The following is a 24,804-nucleotide window of genomic DNA, read 5'->3' as shown; positions in this document are numbered from 1 at the left end:
ACCACTGGGCCAGTTGGTGCTTTCATAAAGAATAAATGGATAATAACGCTAGTTTATCTGGGAGTTTTCACACTGGAAAATAAGAGAGAGGCTGAAATTACCCCAAAAGTTAAATTCTAAAAAATGTTGATGAAGCCATGTATTTCTAGGGGGTTCTTCCAACCAGCCAGCTATTTCCTGAAGAGAGAATATTCTCTAAACTCTTTCAAATATTCAGTCAACTCTCTATTACTCCAGCAGTGATATTTAATTGATGGACCATTGAAAATTCTAAAAATCACCTTTGCCTCCTACCCCTGATAGTTTTGACTTTTTAGCCATTAGTCCTTTAGAGAGTGTATATGGAACATTGTGTTGGCTTGTTTCTACATATAAAACATAATAGGGCAGGTAAAAATTTCTGAAACGGAATTCAAAAAGCACAAATTATAAAGAAATGATTGAAAATATTTGACTATGCCAAAATCAAAATTTTTGGCATAATAAAAAAGCCACTTAGAAGAACATTCTGCAATACATAAAAATGGCAGATTATTTATTATAAAATTTCATGGCAAAGCTATACCCCTCCCTTCTAGCATTTTGGTAGGTTTTTTACCTAGCACTTCATCCCACTCCACTTTAGTGTCTCCATTGTAAAGGCTGATGTTAATTTTAAAAATAAAACTGTCAGTTACTTTACCAGGAAAAATAGGTTTATTTGGAGAACTGTTAATCTGGGTCCAGCAAGCTATAGGAAAACAAAAAACAAAACCAAAAAAATAGGCAAGTCTACAGAACAAAGGAGAGGTATACTCTTTTATAGAGGAAAATGTGAAGTTGGAAAAGCTGTTAGGAACATAAAGCCCATTGGAGTAAACTGGGAGTTTGAGTAAGTATAGTGGCTTTCCATTGGCTGAGTTGTGGCTGTTTCTCATTGGCTGTGCTGTTGCCGTGGTGATGAAGAAAGCCTCTCTTCCTTCTGCTGGGGTAGCAAAATAGTATCCTGTGCAGTGTGCAGCTGTTCCTGTTGGATTTGCAAATAAGGAGGGTAGGGGAACTCCCCCTCTTGAACTTCCTGACTCCATTTTAGTGAGTTTTCTCTTTATTATTTTCCCACTGGCCTTCAACCAGCAATTCACAGTGTTTTTCTTTTGGTTATAGGAAGACGTCACAGAGTCCCAAGCCCAGAGCTGGCTTAGCCCAGGTTTGGCTTCGAAGATGTTTGCTCTTTCCAGCACTTGAACCTAGGTAATTGAGAACAGCTTTTAGGCCCACCCAATCTCCAAGATTACAGCACTGATCCTGGTTCCAACCCACGGCTTTCAGAGGGGTGTGTGTGTGTGTGTAGAGCAGGCCAATTTTAATTTCCATTACCTCTCCAGAAGTTGCATCCCATGATTAGATTAGAATCCATAGTGTGCAACTTTTGATGAAAATATTAAGCTGTTGAGTGTGGTTATGTTATCTTTTAACTTTTTCTTAGTATCTTTGCTATATGTTTTCATATATATGTTTTCCTATATATATTTAGAATTTTTTCAGAGGGTATATTGATACTTAACGAGATGTTTACTAAAACTTCAGTCCTTGACGTTTTCCCAAACCATTTCATATCTTAGAAAAAAAGTCATGTCATTATTATTTAGAACATGAACAATTTTAGTGAAAAGACTAACCCTTAATTATAGTATTCTTTTAAACTAATATTGAAATAGAAATTTTCAACAGTCTTACCCTCCTTCATTGTCTTCATTTTTTTGAATAAGCATTTGTAGTACTCAGCATGAATTGGCATTTAAAGTGAATAATTTTACTGGGTGTTATGATTCTACTGCTATTTAAAGTAAACAAGTCTTTGTGTCAATGGAATGCAGACCAGAAATCTGTTTGATATTTCTAGCAGGAGACTCTATAGGAAATTTAACATAAAATAATTGATAGTTTCATAAACAGAAAAGGTTTAAGAAACAAAAAGGTTTTGGCTTATTGATTCTGCCTCTTCCACTATACTGTACCAATAATAATAATTGTGTTTGACTTTGTAACATTTACAGTAAATATATTTTACAGTGTGCTCATATTTATCACTATTTAGAATCAATGGCATCTTTTGATATTCCTACTATTATCTACTAAGGTATTGGAAAATTTAGTTTTCATCAGTAAATAATATAATATTAAGCTCTCTATATGTAGGGATAGAGTCAATACAACACACTGGTGAAAACTCAATTTAAATCCTGCCTCTATCAATGATCAGCTGTGTGGCTTGAGCAAATAACATTACCCTTCCTAACCTATGAAGATCCTTGAGGTAGGCTTAGGGCTCTTTGAGAAGGAAATTCTGGGGTCTCAGATATGCCCACTTAGAGCCTGCACCCCTCCCTATATTAACCATGCTCTGCATATCTCTTTGGCCCCATAGGGCACATGCCCTACAGGAAGGGCACAGCCAGAAGAAAGCCAGAAGAGAGCTTTCTACAGCTTGGGCCCATGGCAGGAACCCCTCTAGCCCACATCCCAGGGAGGTACTAGATGGAAGGAAGTAGGCAAGTTCATACACTAGTTATTTCAAATAAATTTGAGGAAAGGGGGAGCAATTTGGAAATATTTTCCAGAATCCAACCTGTCAGTTCCACTTCTAGAAATGTATCATCTATATTTAGTTGTAGAAGTGCCCAATGGTGTATGCATAATTACATTCTCTATACACTATAAAATCAAAAAGCTGCAAACAATATAAATATCGACCACGTGAAGAATGGGTAACTAAATTATGGTACACTCATGCACTGAAATATATTTTGCAGCCATTAAATAGGATAGGCTGGTGTGAAATGATCTTCAATATGTATTTTTAAAGATGTATTTATTTTAGAGAGAGGGTGCAAACAGAGGGAGGGGCAGAGGGAGAGAGAGAATCTCCAGCAGACTCCCTGCTGAGTGCAGAGCCCAAAGTGGGAGTGGGGGGGGTGGGGGGAATGTAGCTAGGATCAATCTCACGACCCTGGGATCATGACTTGAGCCAATGCTTAACTGACTAAGCCACACAGGGGCCCTTTCAATATATATTTTTTAAGTGAGAAAAGCAAATTAATGATCTGAGGCATAATATGACCTACTGTGTGTGTACGTGTGTGTATTATGCTTATATTTGCTAAAAATTTTTCTAGAAGAAATTACAAGGAACTATGAGGTTACTGCCTCTGGTTAGTAAGAGCAGGGGTTGATGGGGACAGTTTTTACTTTACACCTCCATCCATCGAATTTTTTTGTCATAGCAGTTAATATTTTCATAATTAAACAATAACAAAAAAATAACATTACCCTTTCCAGAACTATGTCAGAGGATTATGTATGAGAGATAAATGTAAAGCACTAGAAAAATATCTTGCACATAGTATGTATGTTATATATAATAGCCATCATTTTTATGGAAATTGTATCTTTAAATTCCCAAATGATCTATTGCACTCCCTTACATATTACAATTGTTCATTAGATTTTATGTCATTAGGTCTTTTTAAACAAATGTTACGACCTTAGACTTTTTCACTTTTGGGTTCTCAAAAATTTCAAATGAAAACTAGAGTAAGACAATCATTAAGATATTATAAAAAGGATACCAATTGTGTTGGAATGGACCTTCTTTTAAAGATGGTGGTACTATGACTATAAGGTGTACAAGTGGTGATAGTTAACATATCTAAAAGTGTGAGCAGCAAATGTCTCTCTTTTGCACTGTGTGCACATAAAACTTTTTTGGTGCTGTTTATTTTGAAATAATTTGAGGGTTTAGTGGTTTGTTTGCTTTCTTCCTTGATTGTTTCTAAGACTCAATATTAGCCAGGATGAATCTTATTTTCTAAGTAGTGAAATAGCGTGACTGTGTTTATTTAGTTCAGTCTTTAAAGAAATCTTTCAACTTCAGAACAGTACGTAGAGAAACAGAAAGTTTAAGTAACTTGACAGCTTAAGTTAAGTAACTTCTGAAGAGTACTGCTTCCTTTTCTCGGAATGAATACAAAAATGTTCAGTCACTACAGAAGAAAATGATTTCTATTTTAAAACAGATGAAAGTTCACAAGAACATTAGAATCAGTGTCTATACTTTGCTCTTATCTTGTCTACTTTACCTGAAATTTCAACATTTTAAAAGGAGGTTAATTGAGAGGTTTATTTTCCTGTGATTTTTATCATACTTTCTATAGATATTTTCAGAAACAATTAATTACCTCTTAAAATCAGGTATTTGGGAACTAAATTACTCCCACCTCTGGGGGACTGATTTTTCAGAGTATAGTCATGAGAGTTTTAAAGAAATTATCTTTCAAATCCCTTCTGTCTGTACATATTCTTCCCAAAGATTACTCCCTTTAAAAATATACTTGCAGTCTCATATTTGCTTTGCATGTTTCCATCATTATCTTACTTCACTTTGCAAAAGGATATATACTTCTCACCCCTCTCAAGCCTAAGGAAAATGTACTATTCTATTGGGATATACAATTCTGTGGCACTAACAAAGGCACAGATTGGGATACATCATGCTAAAGAGAGTTTAACAAGGTTTGAAAAACAGGGAGGTCTTTTTTTGTGAATTAATAAAGGAGCAACCCCTTATTTATCTGAGGCTTGCTGTATACTCACAGCTAGTCTTCTTGTCTTTCCAATCCATCTATATGACTGTATGTCTCTCTCCATCTCTCAGTGCACATATGTTAGAATTAGATTTCAGAAGTGAGATGTTTATCATTGTGACTCATGAACATGCTTATTTGAATAAAAAAAAAGTAAGCCTAATTTTCCTGAATTCTCTGACAATGAGAACTGGCCTAGCCTACTAGTTATATGGTAGCATTTTCTTTAAATTGAGTGAGTTAAATCCACAATTCCAAAGTCCTAAGGAATATATATATTTAAAATGTGTGTATGTAACTTATCATTTATATATTGATATATATTTATTTCAATCTTTTTAAGGCACTATATATTAGAAAAATCAATATTTCTTATTTATGGTCAATTAGGCCTTTTTTTTTTTTTTGCTGTAAAGCACCATAAACATCCTTGTATATATCCCCCCGTGTACAAATTTAATATAGGGAATACACTTGGAAGAATGCCACATCATAGTGTTTGAACTTTTCCAATTTATACTAGATATTTCAAATTTGTTTTCAAGCATGGTTATTATCAAGTTATACTGCCACTCCACCAGGGTTTCAGAGTTTCTATTTATTTATGCCCACTTGATGTTTAGTATGCTGGTCATTATGGTTTTGTAGCTCCAAATCCACCTTGTGATGCTGTAGCTGGGACCAACGTCGCATTTCTGCTTTGGTTAAGGGATCCCTGGTAGGCTCTGCTGGCAGGATGTACTAGAAGTAACTGCAAGGATGGAGAAGGAAAGGGCCTTGCTCCTAGTGTGCTACTTGTTTCTGTGGGCATCAAAAAGTGTACCCTGGTGACAGCAACTGGTTCCCATTTAATGTTGACTTCCTAGTCCCCAAACCAGCTGTATCATGCTCCTGTGGTAATAACAGTGCATCAGGAGGTCTGAATGCCAGGTGCTCGGAGCCTCCCTCTGAGATCCTGAAGTCCAGAATCAGCCAGCCTCCTCCCCAGAGGCCTAGGTTCTAGTGCTACCGAAGCCTACATTCATGGACACCAAACAGGAGACTGTCCCTCTTCAGAGATTATTCCAGTTTTTTGAAGCTGCCTGCTTCAAATATTTAGGTTCTAATACCCTGAAAGTGTTCCATTTGTTTCTCCCGTCCTGGAGTGGCAACTGCTTCCAGAAGTTGTTACTTCTATGAAAACTTAATATTTTCCTCTTGCCTTTTAAGCCCTCCAATATCTAACTAACCAAACTTTTATATTAAAATATCTCTGTTAAAGTAATCAGCATATTTTTCTGTGTTTATGATTGGACACTGATAAAAATGATATATTAAAAAGCATCCTAATTTCATTTTTAAGTACATCTCTTAAATAATGCAGTTGAGGAAATTTTCATATGCGAATTACTTAATCTGATTTCCTTTTCTATGAATCTCTTGACCAGTTCCTTGCTCATATTTCCTACCGATTTGTTGATCAACTTTATTTGATGGATTCTTTACATTGTGGGAAACCTATCCTTTTTCTTGTATAAATGCTTCACCTGCTGCTTGTTTTTTGAGGCATTGTGAGGAGACAGCATTCTCTGTTTTCATTTTAATGTAGTCAAATTTTGTGTGACTTTCTTTTGTAATTTCTGCTTCTTATTCTTTCTTTCAATATCCTTCCTGAAAATGAATGGTTCTAGTGGGGTGGCAAACCAAGATAATGTAAAAATTCTGGGAGTATAAGCATACAGATGCTAAATAATCTATAACAAAAATTATTTTCAATGCATGGTTGAATCCACAAGAAAGAAAAATCTCCAAGATTTAATAACTTAAAAAGAACACAAGGTAGAAAGCTAAGCATGTGGGTTGAAGCTGGGTCCCAAAACAGGCTGTGGTTGTTAAACCTGAAAAGATTGTTTTTATATTTTCATTTTAAAACATTATAAAATATTTTAAGTAAGTAAAAAGAACAAAATGAATCCCTATGTTCCTATCACCTGGATCAAGAATCATTAGATTTTTTCCACTTTTATTTAATCTTTTTTAAAGAGCAATTTCCAGACATAATGTCATTTCATCCTTCATTCTTCAATAATAATCTCTCAAAAAAGGAAAAAGTTCTTGACAGCAAATGTAGAAGCAAAACAGGTGATGGTGAATAAGAGGTACAAACTTGCAGTTGTAAAATAAGTCACAGAGATGAAAAAGTGCAGCATAGGGAATATAGTCAATAATATTGAAATAATATTGTATGGTATAGATGATAACTACACTTATCCTGGCAAGCACAGCATAATGTATAGAATTACACCTGAAACTAATATAATGTTGTATGTCAACTATACTGCAATAAAAAAAAAGAGTAGAGGAAACACAATGGAAAAATAATATATAACATCTGAGAGAATATAACTATCAGTCTAGAATTTTATAATCAGATTAGCAATTACCTAAGAAAAAGTGAGAAAGACATTTTCAGACAGATTTAACACTAAACCACTAACAGACCCTTACTAATAGAAGTCCTATTAAACAATATACATCAAGAAGAAAATAGGAGTTAATTCTTGTTATTTGTAGTAGTTATAGTCTATAAAGTTGCCAGGAACACTGAATGAGCAAAGACTGAATTCTTGCTCCCAGAAGAAATAGAGACTTGGGTTCCTTTGGGCCTCCAGGCACATTATTTTTGTTAATGAAAATGCTGTTTTGGTCATGTAGGTTTATATGTCAATGTCCTCCTGAAATAAGCCATCTCCTGCATATCTTCCATACAACCCTTTCCTGTACAACACGTAGCAGGTATTTTTTAAAATTCTTCTGTAGTCTCCTGGTCTGCAGAACCTGCACTACGTGCAAGTTTAGTATCTTTCATTCTTCTCATCTTTTGACACAAGAAATGTTTAACATATTTTACCCTCGGTGATGTGGACCTAAATTTTTTTGGCTTTTAGCCTAATAATAGTGCTGTCCACTCTGTTTTTTCATCATCCATCATCCCATGAAACCACACAATGAGCTGTTTCTCATCTTGCCCATAGCTTTATCATGCACCATAGAGGTGACTTTAACACTTTCTGTAGTGGGCAAACATCCTCCTCCTCCTTCTGGATGGATGGTGTTGTTGATTTATTACCATTGAACTCACATTGGCACTGTAATTCATGCCTAAGGGAAGCTTATCTAATGCAAGTATTTTATCCATGAGGCACAGCACAGCCTTCTAATGCTAAGGAACACCATACAGCACGTCAGCACTATGCTTAGGGGCCATTTTAAACAGTGACACCACCAAAATAATTGCACAAAAATGTAAAAAATGGACCACAAAAAAGAGAGTATGAGAGCAGAACTAAGAAGGCAGAGCATTCCCTTGTCCACCCTCACCTGGGAATGTGTGTGCTGGCCGTTTTTTTTTGTTTTTTTTTTTAACCACACTGAATCTACTCATGAATGATTGGAAAAATGCTGTGTTAATTTTGGTATTACAAATTAATTTCAACAAGAAGGCAAATATTGAGGATATATTTGTCTGATGTTAAGGAAGGAAGATGTTAACTGAACAATGCAGTTGGTAAATCTAACAAAGCATTGGTTATATTGAACCATAACAATTATGAATAATTTTATATTAAGAAAAAGTTGTAATTAAGATATTGTGAAACAATAGCATATACATGTAATGGGGGAATCAAAATTAATATTTGGTATATTTTCTCGTAGGGTAGTGACATTTAAATAAGAATGTTGAAGTACTGTAATTCCAAAAAAAGGGATACAGAATATTTTACATCCAAAGAATATAGGAAATAAAGGGAAAATAAAACATAATCAACTAATGATAGAAGGGAAAAAGTATGGTAAAGAGAAAGCATAAATAACAAGGTAAAAAATGAATACAAATATAATAAAAGGTTGGAAAATCTATGTGCTATTTATAAATAAATGGCACAAAAGTTAAGAAATAAGGCAAAAAATTATATCAGATAAATTCTAATTAAAAGAAAGCTGGACAACAATATTAATACCAGGCAAAATGAAATGCATAGCAAAATGAATTAATAGTGATATATAATTAAGTCCACCAAGAAGATTAATCATGAACTTGTATTCTCTTAATATAATCTCAGAATTTTTTAATTGACAATGAACTGTTTTTTATTACAAGCTATTGCATGTTTAAAGATAGTTCTGGTTTACAGAAGTAAATAACCTAACCATTCAGTGATTATTTGGTTCAATTGAGGAGGTATTGATGTAAATAAAAAAAGTAGTTATTGTAAATCTTTAGATTTTTAACAGACCAATAACAGCAATTAAATATCTTGGGTTAATATAAACATTCAATTGTGGCAGCAGTGTTTTAAAACTGGACTAATAGTTTTAAAACTCTATTAATGGCATGTATGTGATTAGAGGTAATAACCTGTACATGCATGGGGAATGGAGAAACTAGTAGGGAAGAGAACAAATTATTTTAAAATAATTTAAACTGACATAACACTTTCAGATATACAATATAATGATTCAACATTTGTATGCATTGCAAAATGATCACCGACAATAAATCTGTTAACATTCATCACCACACATAGTTAAAAATTATTTTTCTTGTGCTGAGAACTTTTAAGATTTACTTCCTTAGCAACTTTCGAAGATGCAATACAGTTTTATAAACTGTAGTCACCATGTTGTACATTACATCCCATGACATTTCTTTCATAACTGGAAGTTTGTACCTTTTGACACCATCCATTTTGCTCCCCTTTCCTTGCCTCTTGCACCCATCAATTTGTTCTCTGTATCAATTAGTTCTTTTTTTATTTTATTTTCACATATAAGTGAGATCATATGGCATTTGTCTTTCTCTGACCTATTTCATTTAGCATAATGCCCTCAAGGTCCATCCATGTTGTTGTAAATGACAGGATTTCCTTCTATTATGGCTGCAGAATATTCCATTGTATATATGTACCACTTTTTCTCTATACATTTACCCATTGATGCCACTTAAGTTGCTTCTCTGTCAACTCTTGAAAATAACACTGCAGTGGGAGTGCATGTATCTTTTCAATTCATGTTTTTGCTTCCTATAATCTCAATTTATATAGCAAAGCAACAGAATTTCAAGGGAAAAACAGCAATTTTTTAATACACCTTTACCAGAAGCTGACCTATCAAGCAGACCAAACAAAAACTTGTAGGAAATAGAAGATATGGATAACATGCTAAAAAAGCCATATAAAATATTATATGAAGACCTCTTTACACAACAGTAAGTCAGTATACATTCTGGCTCAAACATATGTGGAACTTTTATAATTGATATTTCAATTAATTTAGAATTGATAGCAAAAGCTAATTGTTAAATCTTTTTTCTATAAACTTTATTCTAAATTTTATAATTTTACACTTACAGAAAAAATTACAAATACCATATAAAGAACTTTTTCCTATTTTTCTTGTAACAGTTGAGAGCAAGTTGCCAATCTGATGCCACATCACACATGTATATTTTATTGTGTATTTCCTACAAACAATGGTCTCTTACAATACAACCATGGAAATCATGAATTTATGTTAGTACATTATTAATCTGAATTGAGTTTTGCCAGTTGTTACAATAATCTCCTTTAAAGGAAAGGGATCGGGTCTGGAATTATACATGGCATTTAGTCATCATGTCATTATAGTCTTCAATTTTAACAATTATTTTATGACTTTGGCATTTTTGAAGATTTTTAGTTAATTACTTTGTACACTGTCTCTCAGTTTGGTATGTCTGATGTTTCCACATAATTAGATATGGGCTATACATATTTGACGGGAATATCACAACAATGACGCTATGTTCTCATCACAAACTACTAGGTGGCTAAAGATTTTGTTTGATCACATTACTAATTATTACTTGGATCACTTGATCAATGTGGTGTCAACCAGTCTTCTCCCCCATGAAGCTGCTCTTTTTCCCTTTCATAATTAATAAGCATTTTGTAGGGAAGTAATTTAAATCTCAGAAGGAGTTCATTCTTAGTCAAACTCAATTTATTCATATGTTAACCTATATTGATATGGACTTATATTCCTACTGCCTAAATTCAGTAGATTATATTAGTATCATTGTTTATTTGGATGTTCAAATTCTCTGAAATTTGGTCAGTCGGGGCCCATTCAAGCTGGGTTTTATGCCCTTTTGACATGACCCCATCATTTCCTTGCTTTCTGGTATAGCAAGATGTCCAGGCTCATCTTTGTCTTTTCCCTGATATTGGCTTGAATTCAGTCATTTGAAAGAAACCTGGTTGGTTTTGGAGGATAATGGTATTTATAAGCCATGTTCTGGGAATGGGTTGTTTATTGGTACTTGTCATTTGCTCCTCTGAGGCACTCTTCATGAACAGAGCTGGGAAATATATGTACATATGTGTGTATGCATATATAGCTGACCATAGCGCAAGACAGATTTGAACCGTGAAGGTCCATTAATATGTGGGGTTTTTTAAATAAATACAGAACAATACAGTAAATGTATTTTCTCTTATGATTTTAAATAACATTTTCTTTAGCTTTTAAGAATATAGTATATAATATAACATAAAAATATATGTTGGGACACCTGGGTGGCTCAATCGGTTAAGCATCTGCTTTCGGCTCAGGCCATGATCCCAGGGTTCTGGGATCAAGTCCCGAGTCAAGCTCCTTGCTCAGCGGGGAGAGCCTGCTTCTCCCTCTGCCTGCAGCTTCCTCTGCTTGTGCACGCGCTCTCTCTCTCAAATAAATAAATAATTTTTTAAAAATGTGTTGACCGACTATTTATGTCAGTATGTCTCCAAGTCAACAGGTTGTTAGTAGTTAACTTTTGGGGAGTCACAAGTTATTAATGGATTTCTCACTGCATAGGGAGTTCAGTGCCCCAACCTCTGTATTATTCAAGGGTCAACTGTTTATATTTAAATCTGTATTTCCAAATCTATTTAGCATCCGTGTCTCCAATTCTAATTCAACATCAGAGGGTTCATTTTAGACTTTTGTGTTTGTAAATACCTTCTTCAAAAGAGAGAAAACCGGATATTCCCTTGTAAAACTACTGATATAATCAATCTCTCTCTATGCAACCAATCTCTGATTACAACTGCCTCCTTATGCTGCCTCTCTATGTGGGCATTCTGCTCAGGCTCTAATACCTGTGCCGGGCTGCCAGAAAGAATAGGCATGTTCTCAGATCTTTGGAGCACTGATTATTTACATCAGGTCACTCTCATGCAAAAACACCCTACTGCGTCTCCTTGGACTCTGATAGCCTATGGTAACTATCCTCTGAGATGGCTTCAAATGATCTCTGCCTCCTGGTACTTACAGATTTATGTAATCCCTAGTGACATTGTACCAGTGTTAGTATATGTGATGCACAAGTGATGGAATGTCATCTTTTAATATAAGGTTATACAAATTGGGGCATTCTCTGTTAGGAGTATATATTCCTGGTTAATTAGACTACTCTAGGAGAAAGAAAGCTTGCACGTTGTGAGCAGCTATATGCTGATACCCACATAGGGAGGAACTAAAGCCTCTGGCCAACACACAGTGAAGAACAGAGGCCTGCCAACAGCCACATCAGCGAATTTGAAAGTGGACTCTCCAGCTCCAGAGTCTCCAGGTAAGAAGACTCAATGTCAAGTTCATGATTGACTCTCAGTAACAAACACCCACATAAGTTGTTCCAGATTCCTGACTCTCAGAAACTGCATGAAATAATAAGTATGTGTAGTTTTACGATGTAAGTTTTGGGCTAATTTGTTGCATAGGAATGGATAACTGGTAAACATCCCATGTTGGGTGCTACCCTCCAGCCTCCACATGACACCGTTTCTACCTGTCGGGGCTCTGAAACATTACACCAATCATTAACACATAAGGATAACTTCCTCATCACACTTGGGCTCTGACACACCAGGCTAAGTTGCCCCTTGGCACAGATATTTTACTGGCTGTGCCCTAACCTAAATGCTTTAGAAATGAAAAGATCAAAAATGGAATTAAAGAGGAAAGAGGGAATGGGAGCAAAACAAAAATTTTAATGTATATGGACATTTAAAATAAAAACTAGAAAATACAACAAAGAAACAACAAAATCTCTCCTGTCAAAACCTGTGGTAAGTAAAGTATGTGTGTATAGATATTGTATAGATATATAGAGAGATTTATCCAATAAGTAAAATACAAATGGAAAGGATAAACCCAAATAAAGTAAATGAAAAAATGTTTTTAAAGCCATGCTTTAATGAAGTACAGGGCAAATCAATAAATATAATCAACCAAGCTAAGAGATGGCTCTGTGAAAACACTAATAAAGTGCATTTACTTCAGACAAAGTAGATTAAAAAAGAGAAAGATGCAAAACAATAAGAATTTAAATGAGGATTACAGATTTTTTATCCAAGCACAAAAATATAGAAGGTGTGTTACATAGAAACTGAAAATTAATAATTATTAAATTTCAGTAACTTATAAATCTGTATCTCAGAAATGTATACATTTATATATTTTACATAAATGTATTGGTATTTACCAAAGTGATTTAGGAAAATATGTAAAATTCAAATATATCTATGAAAATAAATTAAAATGATATTTCAATATCTGTTATACATATATACCACACACACACACCCTTAAAATACCTTGGTGGATTTAAAACTTACAGGCTTTTTTTTCTTACTTTTTTGCAGCTTTGAGGTATAATTGACAAAATTGTGTATATTTGAACGTGAAGATTTTATATGTTGTATACATGGTAATAAATCCATCATCTCACATAGTTACCTTTTTTGTGGTAAACACTATCTTAGCAAATTTTAAGTACACATACAATATTATTAACTAGTACCATGCTGTACACTAGATCTCTAGAAATTATTCATTTTATAAATGGAAGTACATACCCATTGAGCAACAAATCCCCATTTCCCCTAACTCCCAGTTCGTAGCAACCACCATTCTACTCTGTTTCTGCGAGTTTGGGTTTTTTTCCTTTAGATTCTACATCACACAGTATTTATCTTTCTCTGACTTATTTCACTTATGTCTTATGCCCTCAAGGCTCATCCATGCTGTCACAATGCTTTCCTTCCCTTTTATGGCTGAATACTATTTCATTGTATATATATCTTTACTATTGTGAGTAATGCTGCAATGAACATGAGAGTGTAAATATCTATTGTAGATATTGATTTCATTTCCTTTAGATAAAGACACAAAAGTGGAATTGACAGATCATAGGGTAGCTGTATTGATCCATTCTGGTTCCTATAACAATATGCCACAGACAGGTAGCTTGCAAACAGGAAACATTTATTTCTCACAGTTCTGAAGGCTGGAAGTCTGAGATCAAAGTGCCACCATGGTCAGGTGAGAGCCCTCTTCGGGGATGTAGACTTCTTGTTGTATGCACACAAGGCAGAAGGGGCAAGGGAGCGCTGTGGGGCCTCTTTTATAAGAATACTAATTTCGTTCATGAGGGCTCCACCCTCATGACTTAACTACCTCCTAAAGGCCCCACTTCTGTGTCATCACATTAGAATTAGGATGGATTTGAACATATGAATTTGGGGTGTGGGAGACATGAATCTCTACAAAATAGTTCTATTTTTAATATATTGAGGAATCCCAATATTGTTTTCCATAATGCCTGTACCAATTTATGTTCCTACCAGCATTGCACGAGGATTCTCTTCTCTCCATGTCCTCCCTGACATTTGTTATCTCTTGACTTTTTGATAACAGCCATCCTGACTGATGTGTCAGGTAATAAATATCTCATCGTGGCTTTGATTTGCTTTTCCCCCATGAATATTGAATACCTTTTCTTGTACCTGTTGGCCATTTGTAGGTCTTCTTTGGAAAAAATGTTTATTCAGGTCCTCTGACCATTTTTAATTGGATTATTTATTTTCTTGCTATTAACTTGTATGATTTCTTTATATATTTTAGATAATAACCCCTTACCAGATATAAAGTTTGCAAATATTTTCTCCCATTTCACCCTGTTGTTTCCCTCTTTGTGCAGAAGCTTTTTAGTTTGATGTAGTCCCACTTGTCTGTTTTTGCTTTTGTTGTTCATGCTTTCAGTTTCACATCAGAAAATCATTGTGAAACCAATGTTGAAGAGATTTTTTTTCCCTATGTTTTATTCTAGTTTTATGGTTTTTAGGTCTTTTTTTTTGTATAGTTTTTAGGTCTTACATTTAAGTCTTTAATCCATTTGAATTAGTTTTTGTGAATTGTATAAGACAGGGGTCCAGATTCATTCTTTTGTACATGGATATCCAGTTTTCCCAACACCATTTATTGAAGAGACTACCCTTTCTCCATTGTGTGTTCTTGAACTCTTATCAAAGATTAGTTTACCATAGATGTGTGGGTTTATTTCTGGGTGTTCTCTCTGTTCCTTTAGCCTATATCTGTTTTTATGCAAATACTATGCTGCTTTCATGACTACAGCTTTGTGATATAGTTTGAAATTAGAAATTAGGATGTCTCTAGATTTCTTCTTTCTCAAATTCTCTGTGGTCATGTGGGATCTTTTGTGGTTCTATGCAATTTTACGGTTGTTATTTCTATTTATCTGAAAAATATACCACTGAAATTTCAATAGAGATTGCAGTGAATCTATAGATTGCTTTGGCAAGTATGGAGATGTTAACAGTGCTTCTTCAATTTATGAACATGGAATATCTTTCCATGCATTTGTATCTTCACCAATAGCTTACATATTTTAGTGTAGAGATCTTTAACCTCATTGGTTGTATATATTCTTAACTATTTTATTGTCTTTGATGCTGTTGTAAATGGGATTGTTTTCTTAATTTTCTTTCAAATAGTCTGTTGTTAGTGTATAAAAATGCAACTAATTCTGTATACTGACTTTGTAGCCTACAAATTTTTTCATTTGTTTATTAGTTATAACAGTTTTTTGGTGAAATTTTTGGGCTTTTCTATATCACATTATCTACAAACAGAGAAAATTCTACTTCTTGCTTTCTGATTTGGATGCTTTTGTTTTTCTTGCCTAATTGATCTGGCTAGGACTTCCCATACTATGTTGAACAAAAGTGGCAAGAGTAGCTATTCTTCTCTTGTTTCTGATCTTAGAGTAAAAGCTTCCTGATTTTCACTGTTGAGTATGATGTTAGTTGTGAGCTGTCATATATGGTCTTTATTATGTTGAGGTACATCCTGTATCAAATTTGTTGAGTTTTTGTTATGAAAGGTTATTAAATTTTGATAAGTGCTTTTTCTGCATCTATTGAAATAATTACATAACTTATTTTTCTTTCTTTTAATGTGATATATTACATCAATTGATGTGCATATGTTGAACCATCCTTGCATCCCAGGAGGAAATTCTCACTTGGTCGTGGTATATAATCTTTTTAATGTCCTGTTAATTTCAGTTTCTTAACATTTTATTGAGGATTTTTGTATTTGTAATCATTAGGAAAAATGGCCTGTAATTTTATTTTCTTATAATGTCTTTATCTGCTTTTGGTATCAGGCATAATGCTGCCCTCATAAAATGAGTTTGGTAGTGTTTCCTACTCTTCTATTTTTGGAGGATTTTGAGAAGAATTGGTATTAATTCTTCTTTAAGTGTTGGTAAAATTCACCCATGAATCTGTCTGGTCCTAGACTTTTTTTGTTGGCAAGTTTTTGATTACCAATTTATTCTTGTTATTGGTCTGTTTAGATTTTCTATTTCTTCATGGTTGAGTCTTTGTAAATTGTATGATTCTAGTAACCTACCTATTTCTTCTAAGTATTCAACTTATTGGCATAATTGTTTATAGTAGTCTTATGATATTTATATTTCTGCAGAATTAGTTATTATGTCTTTCTGATTTTATTTGAATCTTCTCTTTTTTATTGTTAGTCTAACTAATGTTTATAATTTTATTTATCTTTTTAAAAAACAAACTCTTAGGTATAGTGATCTTTTCTACTGTTTTCTAGTCTAATTTATTTCTTCATTGTTCTTTGTTTCCTTCATTCTGCTAATTTGATTCAGAGATTGTTGTTATTTTTCTGGTTCCATGAGGTGTACAGCTAGCTTATTTACCTGAAATCTTTTTTTTCCCCGCTAATATAAGCATACATCATTATAAACTTCCATCTTAGAACAGTTTTTGCTGCATCTCATAAATTTTGGTACATATATTTCCTTTTCCACTTGTCTCAAAATACTTTTTGTTTTTCCTTTTATTTTTCCAATTTTCCTACAGGAATTAATTTCTAGTTTTATAACATTGTGGTTGAAAAAGATACTTGAGATGATATCATTTTTCTTAAATTTGTTAGAACTTGTTTGTTAAATTTGGTTAGAACCAAATATATGCTTTGTCCTGGAGAATGTTCCAGTTGCACTTGAGAAGAATGTATTTTTCTGCTGCTGTTGAATGGAACAGTCTGTACGTGTTTGTTAAGTACATTCGGTCTTTCATGTTATTCAAGTTTATTTCCTTATTGATTTACTGTTTGGATGTTCTATCTGTTGTTGAAAGAGGGATATTAAAATCCCCTATTATTTTATTGTATATCTCTCCCTTCTTACTCATTAATATTTGCTTAATATATTAGGTGCACCAATGTTTGGTTCATATATGACTATTATATCCTCTTGATGAATTGACCCCTCTATCATTATATAATGATCTATTTTTTTCTCTTGTTACAGTTTTAGACTTAAGGTCTATTTTATTTCATATAACTACACCTACCCTGTTTTACATTTTAATTTACATGAGATATCTTTTTCCTCGCTTCAATTTTCAACTTAAATATGTCTTTAGAGCTAAAATGAATCTCTTCTAGGCAGTGTATAGTTGGGTCTTGTTTAATCCATTCAGCCACTATGTCTTTTGATTGGAGTAATTAATACATTTACACTAAAGTAATTATCACTAGGTGAGAGCATAGTATTACCATATTATCTGGCTTAAAAATTTTTTTCATTATTCTTTTCTTCCTCTTTTGCTATCTTTCTTGGTAATTTGATGATTTCTAATGTTAATATGCTTTGACTCTTTTCTCTATCTGCTGTGTACCTCCTATATTATTTGTGGTTACCGTGAGACTAACATAAAACATTTTATAGTTATAACAGTCTATTTTAACCTGATAACTTCAATTGAAGACAAAATCTATATTCTTCAATTCACATTTTGTTTTTGATGTTACAATTTATATCTTTTTATATAGTTTATTAAAGTAATATAATTATTTTTAATAATTTTGTCTTTTAACCATCTATTAGAATTAAATATATACCAACACTGCAGTATTATTCTGACTATATACTTAGCTCTATATGTGAGTTTTAAAAGTGCTTATATTTTCATGTTCCTAATTAGTGTCGTTTTATATCAACTAAAGAATTCTTGTAGCATTTCTTTTTTTTTTTAAAGATTTTATTTATTTATTTGAGAGAGAGAGAATGAGAGATAGAGAGCATGAGAGGGAAGAGGGTCAGAGGGAGAAGCAGACTCCCCGCTGAGCAGGGAGCCCAATGCGGGACTCTATCCCGGGACTCCAGGATCATGACCTGAGCCGAAGGCAGTCGCTTAACCAACTGAGCCACCCAGGCGCCCTCTTGTAGCATTTCTTATAAGGTAGTTCCAGTGATGATGAACTCTCTCAGTTTTGTTTGGGCTAGTATCTCTCCTTCATTTCTGAAGAACAGCTTTGCCAGAAAAACTATTCTTGGTCAGCAGGGTATTTTTTCAACACTTTGAATGTATTTTCCCACCTTCTCCTGGGCTATAAGATATCTGCTGGAAAAAAAATTCATATATAGCATTATGATATTTCTCATGTATGTGATGAGTTTCTCTTGCTGCTGCTTTCAAAATTCTCTCTTTTATTTTTATCTTGGGTTGAATCTGTTTAGAGACTTATGTGCTTCATAAACCTGGATGATCATATTTTCCCCAGATATGAGAAATTAGTCATTTTTTTTAAATAAGCTTTCAATCCCATTCTCTTTCTCTCTTCTCCTTTGAGAAGTTCCATAATACATCTATTACATAGTTTGGGCTGTCTTATAATTCACCTAAGTTTTCTTTGCTCGTTTTTCATTCTTTTTTCACCTTTGATTAGATACTTTTTAAATGACTTGTCTTCAAGTTCACAAATTCTTTTTCTGCTTCATCAAGTCTGTTCTCAATGCTCTCTATTGCAGTTTCTACTTCATTCATTGTATTCCTCAGCTTCAGAATTTCTGTTGGGTTCTTTTTTAATTTCTTTTCTCTGTTGAAACTCTCATTTGGCTCATGTATATAGTTTCCTAATTTCATTAAGTAGTCTGTGTTCTCTTATAGTTCACTGAGCTTCATTATAACAATTATTTTAAATTCTTTTTCAAACAATTTATAGATCTTCATTTTGGGGCGGGCTACTAGAAAATTATTGTGTTCCTTTGGTACTATTGTTTCCTTGAATTTTCATGTTCCTTGAGGTCTTTCCTTCAAAATGCTGTATTTGCATTTGAAGAAAGAGTCACCAACTCCAACTTTTGCTAACTGGCTTTGGAAGAAAAACACCTTAACTAGTCAGTCTGGAGATTCTGAAAATTGTTCAGACCTTTTCTATGGATGCACCAAGTCCACACTTCTTATTCCCTCTTTGGAATGAATTCTTGTAATTTTATGCTTTTTTCTAAATTCTGTAAAGCCAGGCCAGGTGCTCAGAACTTCCAATTTGTCTTCCCTAGCATGATGCCCTGAAATGTTTAAGTTTATTAGCTTTCTCTTAATTCTACAGATAAAAGTCTGTATGCTCACTAGCCATTGCAAAGGCTTCCGCTTGATGTCTGTGGGAGCACATGCCAAAAGTTGGCCGGAAGTTGGGGATTGAGACACTTGCAGCATTGGGGGTGCCCATGAGCCAGTTGGGAAACTCCGCAGGAGAGGTATCCCCAGAAATTTGTGGGTGAGCTTTCTGATGGAGTTCACAAAGCAATTAGTAGTATGAGCTGCAAAGTATTTAGTTACATCCCTTTGATGAGTTCTGAGTCCTGGTTACTGTGTTCCCAGACTCTGCTAACCCTTCAACTGTGCAGATAACCTAAGTATTCTGGGTAGAACAAGAAAGAAGTGGGCTTAGTGATTTTCTTGATCTTTTAAAGAGGACAATTTTGGTTTTATTAATTTTCTCTACTGTTTTTCTATTTTTCTTTAATTAGTTTCTGCTATTCTTTTCTGGCTAATTTTTTTTTTCTAATTTCTAAAGATGAAAATGTACCTATGATTCTACAAAGTTTTTCTAATACAAGCACTGATTTGGTAACTTTTTACAAGTTACATTTTTATTGTTATTTAAACTAGTTTCTTATTTCCTTTGTGGTTTATTCTATATCCATAGAATATAAGTATATTGTTTAATTTAGAACTCTTCAGTGTTTTTCTTGCCACTTCAGCATTTTTATGCTTATTGTTGGCACAGTATATTAGTTTGCTAGAATTGCCATAACAAAATACTCCAGATTGTGACTTAAACAAACAACAGAAATTTGTTTTTCTCACAGTGCTAGATGCTGGAAGTCCAAGACAAATGTGGTTGGGTTGGTTTCCTCTAAGACCTCTCTCATTGGCTTGTAGGTGGCTACCCTTTTGCTGCTTCCTCGCTTGAACTTTACTCTGCATTTATTTCCCTGGTGTCCCTTCCTCTTCTTACAAGGACACCAGTTATACAGGATTAAGGCTCCACCCTAAAAATATCATTTTAAGTTAATCACCCCTTTGAAGACCTTATCCCCAAATAGGATTACATTTTTAGGTAGTGGATATTAGAACTTCAACATAGGAATTTGAAAGGCATACAATTCAGTAGGTAAGACATTTTACACTTTTTCACGTTTACTTTGAACTATGTCTTTATAGTTTGAGTGCAAACTACAAACAACATATACTTTGTATTTTTTTAATGCATTATATTTTTAACTTAATTGCAGTGTTTACTTTCAATTAATGCAATCATTGATATGGTTGGATTTAATCTTCAATTTTATTAGTTTTCCACTTTTGTATTATTTGATCTTGTATTTCACTATTTCTGATCTTATATGATTTTTTGGGTTCCAGTTTTGATTTTTCTATTTTATTAATTATACAGTTTTTTTTTGTTGCTTAGTGATTAGGAATACAACATCCATCTTTAATTTTTCAGAATTTACTTACAATTCATATTGTACCAATTCACATGAATTATTGAAATCTTGGAAAAGTATAAAGTATAGGTTTTTATCTTCCCATTCTTTATGGAGCTGTTGATATAAGTGCTACAAAATTTGGTGTTAAAGAATTAGTTTATAAAACAAGAGGGAAAAACAAAAAATTAGCATCTTTTATATTAACTAGACATTTACTATTTCTGATGTTCTTTATTATTTTTGGAAAATCTGAGATTCCATTTGTGTCATTTCTCTTAATCCTGAAGAATTGTCTTTCTCAATACTTGTGTATATCTTATTATAAGGAATTCTCCTAGTTTTCCTTCACCTGAAAATATTTTTATTACACTTTCATTTTTGAAGGATATTTTTGCTGGATATCAAATTCTGGTTTTACACTTTTTATTCTTTTTCAGCATTATAAGAATGATCCATTTTATTCTGGTCTTTATGGTTTCTGATAAAAATCCCAGATATTAATTTGATTACTCCTTTTCTTCCTGTAATGTGTCACCTTTCTCTTATAGTTTTCAAGATTAGCTCATAATATTTAGCTTTCAACAATTTGACTTGATGGGGGTTTGTTTTTATTGTACTTGTGTTAAGTATTTTGTATTCTTAAAATTTGATTTTTATCATATTTGGATTACTAAATATTACTACAAATATTTTCTTCCCCATTCTTTCTCTTATCTACTTCTAGGATCCATTTATGTGTATGTTAAACAATGGGATACTATATAACAGGTCCTGAAATCTCTGTTCATTTTCTCAAAATACTATTTTCTTTGCTTCACTTTTAATTCCTAATTAACTTCCTTAATAAGTTCACTAATTCTTCTATTTTGCAGTTAAGTCAATGGCATTTGTTTTTTATATTTTTAGTGAATATATGTGCTGGTTCTAAGATTTAATTTGATCTTTTTACTTGTTTACATTCTCTATGGAAAGCTTCTCTCTTTTCATTCATTGTGAACATATTTTACCTAGTTTATTTAAACATAATTGCCACTTGAAAATTCTATTTTGCAGGCCTATCATTTAACTAATATCAGTGTTCAATTTTTTTTTGAGAATGTGTCCATTTATAACACTTGAATACTGTGCAAATTTGGATGAAGTTTTGGACAATAAGTTGTGGATAATTGAATTCTGTTTGCTTGTTTAATGAGAATTGATTGTTTAGTTTGACTGGACTTGAATTGCAAAACTTTCATAGACAGCAACTCTATTCTCAGGGTCTCTTTAGCTTCTGCATCTATATCTCTGATTCACCTCCAAGGTGAATACATAATTTAGAGATGTCTTCTCTACATCATTCCCTCTTGTAATTCTACTACTCTCTTCAGCATTCATGGTTTCTTTGGCTTTCATTTTCTGGTTCCTTAGGATGGGAAGATTACTGTTTACCCACCATCATTACTGACATGCTTTTCATCAATGCTATTTCTGTCACTGACATGTCATACCAACTATGATTCACTCAGGTTAAAAACTGCCAAGATGAGAATGTATTTGTCTTTCCTCTCAGGGAGTCTGGACTTCCCACCAGAATTTGTCAGTTTCTATTCACTCTCTAATACCTTCAGATAATAGATTTATATTCCAGTTTTGCAGTTTTTTCTGCAGACTGAATGGTTATTTTTAAGGCCTGAGTCCATCATTCTCAAGAGTAGGTGTGTTTAGTATCTACCTTATTTAGATCTTTATTTTCTAGTGACTCTTATTTTTCCCTTATTCTCTTTTAATTATAAGCTAAAAATTTCATAGTTACCACTAAAAAATTAAAAATACATGACTAGCATCTTTGCATGCTTTAATCATTCACTGACTCATACAATCCTGGTTTTTTGATGGTACATAGTTATTTACCAAAACTTTTGCTCACTTTTTTTTGTTGTTATATTATCTTCTTTTCATCTATGTTAATTTCTTCTAGTGGAGGTTTATTCTTTAGGAATTATTTCATTGAGGTGGTAAATTCCCTTAGCTTTTATTTCCTCATACTCTGTTTTGATGATAGTTTAACTACTGAAGTCTAGAATGAGAAGTATTTCCCATAAACTCTACTTTTTTAATTAAAAGGAGTTGAATACCAATTTCTGAATTTGCACCATATTTCAATCCCTACTTACTTTGAAATTGGGAACTTAGAGATATTGTTGTATTTTCACTAGAACTCTAGGTTTATATTTACCTTAAAACTGAGAAGTGAGTATGAAGCATGACAACATAGAGAATTTTTGACTCAAAATGATCTTTGTAAGTCTGCTTTAGTCATACTATATAGGGTGACCATGTGGACATTAATGGAATTTACTTTCCTCTACTGGTTTTCAGACTCCTCTTTCTCAGCTGACTTGGTTTCTTAATGGAGCTGCTCTGGCCCAGTAGATAATAATTCCCTTCCCTAGTTATGCTCTTTTACCCAGTATAACCCATGGGATAGGGTAGGAAATGGTATTGAAAATAAAAAGGAGTTATACATTCATAGGCCTTCTCCTAAGCTCCAGTGTAGCTAATTGATAGAGCCTTCTTACAGTTCCCAAACAAAAGGATTCAATCATGCATTCAGACCCAAGAGCCACCATCCAAGAAGGTAGTTTCCATTAGATTTAATATGTAAAAGTTCCTCGGCTGAAATGAGCCAGCATACATTTAATGGCCACATATACTTTATAAAATCATGTATATGTATTTGGAAACACAAAAAGGTTATTATCACCCAATATTTAAACAAAATAAAATGTCTTTAAAAGACATTTTAATTAAGGTATTTAACTTATTCATAATATTTTTATTGAACAAACTTTTTTGTAGTTATTTCCATTATATATTATGAAAAGGGGAAATATTATATCCCTTTTTCTATCATGAAGAATGACACACACACCTTACTTAACATGTATATTAGCACCTGCATTGACAAAAACCTAAAAAGTAAAATATCTGCTTAGCAAAGAAACATATTTGCAGGAGGCTTACTTTCCTAAATATTATTTTATTTGAAGACACTTGTTTTGATGTCAAACACTACCTAAATTAAAATGTTTATTTTAATCATAACTACAAACAAATCTTTGTTTTTGGCCCTGTCTAAATGCACAAATGTTCATGCAAATGTTCCATAGGCCAGCTGCTACTAACAGTCCTTTGTAAACTTTCTTCACCAGGAATTTTGTCTACATTGGTTACATATTTTAAGACATTTATAAAATGTATCAAAATTTTATCTGTAGGATACCTGATTATTGGATGAAATTATTTAAAAAATAAAAGGCAAAGATGATATGTTTACCGATTCCTGAAAAAAGAATGAAAATGAATAAAATTACATACTTGACAAACAGCAATAAGAAGACTAGCATGTAAATCATGACATCATTCCCTGTAGTAGTTGGTAATCTGATATATATGTGTGTATGTATATATGTATTTCATATATATATGAAATGATTAAACCTAATGTACTAGGGAAGAGATTTAATATAGATTATTAGATACCTAAAAATACTTTGAAATGGCTGCTGATAAAGGCTCCAGACTGAACTTATTCCCAGACTACTACCATAGATCCATCCTTTCATCCAAAAGCCAGGAATACAGATGCTGTAATACTAACTACTCATTCCATTTCTACCAGGGATCAGGAAACACAACTATAATCTCTAAGATGGCAATTTCTCAGTCTTGCCATTGCCAACGAAATTTATGTTCAATGCTTGCTAATCTAGGGATTGAACACTAGCTCTCCTGTTACCACTGCTACAGAAATACCACATGCATCCATGATGATGATTGCAAATAAGTATGAAATCTCTGTATAATTTCCATGTTTTACATCTCAAGATTAATCAGTCTGACAAGAGATAGGCTATATGTGGAACATAAACTAAAGATTTCTAAGAATTTTAGACTTCTAGTCCATAGAATGTAGTAAGTCCTGAAATAAAGGGGTTGGAACTACATTAAATGAGCAAATCA

At 33.2% G+C, this 24,804-nt stretch overlaps 1 long non-coding RNA gene across 1 annotated transcript in view; it reads left to right on the top strand.

Moving 5' to 3' along the window:
- The first annotated feature begins 953 nt into the window (after positions 1-953).
- LOC141372747 (uncharacterized) overlaps positions 954-24,804 on the top strand; it is a 42,428-nt gene continuing 18,577 nt past the window's right edge. Inside the window, exons 1-3 of the long non-coding RNA XR_012378148.1 lie at positions 954-1,071; positions 1,144-1,230; positions 12,153-12,255. This is a non-coding gene — a long non-coding RNA (uncharacterized lncRNA). The remainder of the gene's footprint in view (positions 1,072-1,143; positions 1,231-12,152; positions 12,256-24,804) is intronic.

This window comes from Callorhinus ursinus, unplaced genomic scaffold (genome assembly GCF_003265705.2).
Source record: "Callorhinus ursinus isolate GAN/ISIS: 27379988/994484 unplaced genomic scaffold, GSC_fseal_2.0 scaffold5, whole genome shotgun sequence".
NCBI lineage: Eukaryota > Metazoa > Chordata > Mammalia > Carnivora > Otariidae > Callorhinus > Callorhinus ursinus.
The sequence above is the reverse complement of the archived record's forward strand: the minus strand, read 5'-3'. Positions and strand labels throughout refer to the sequence as shown.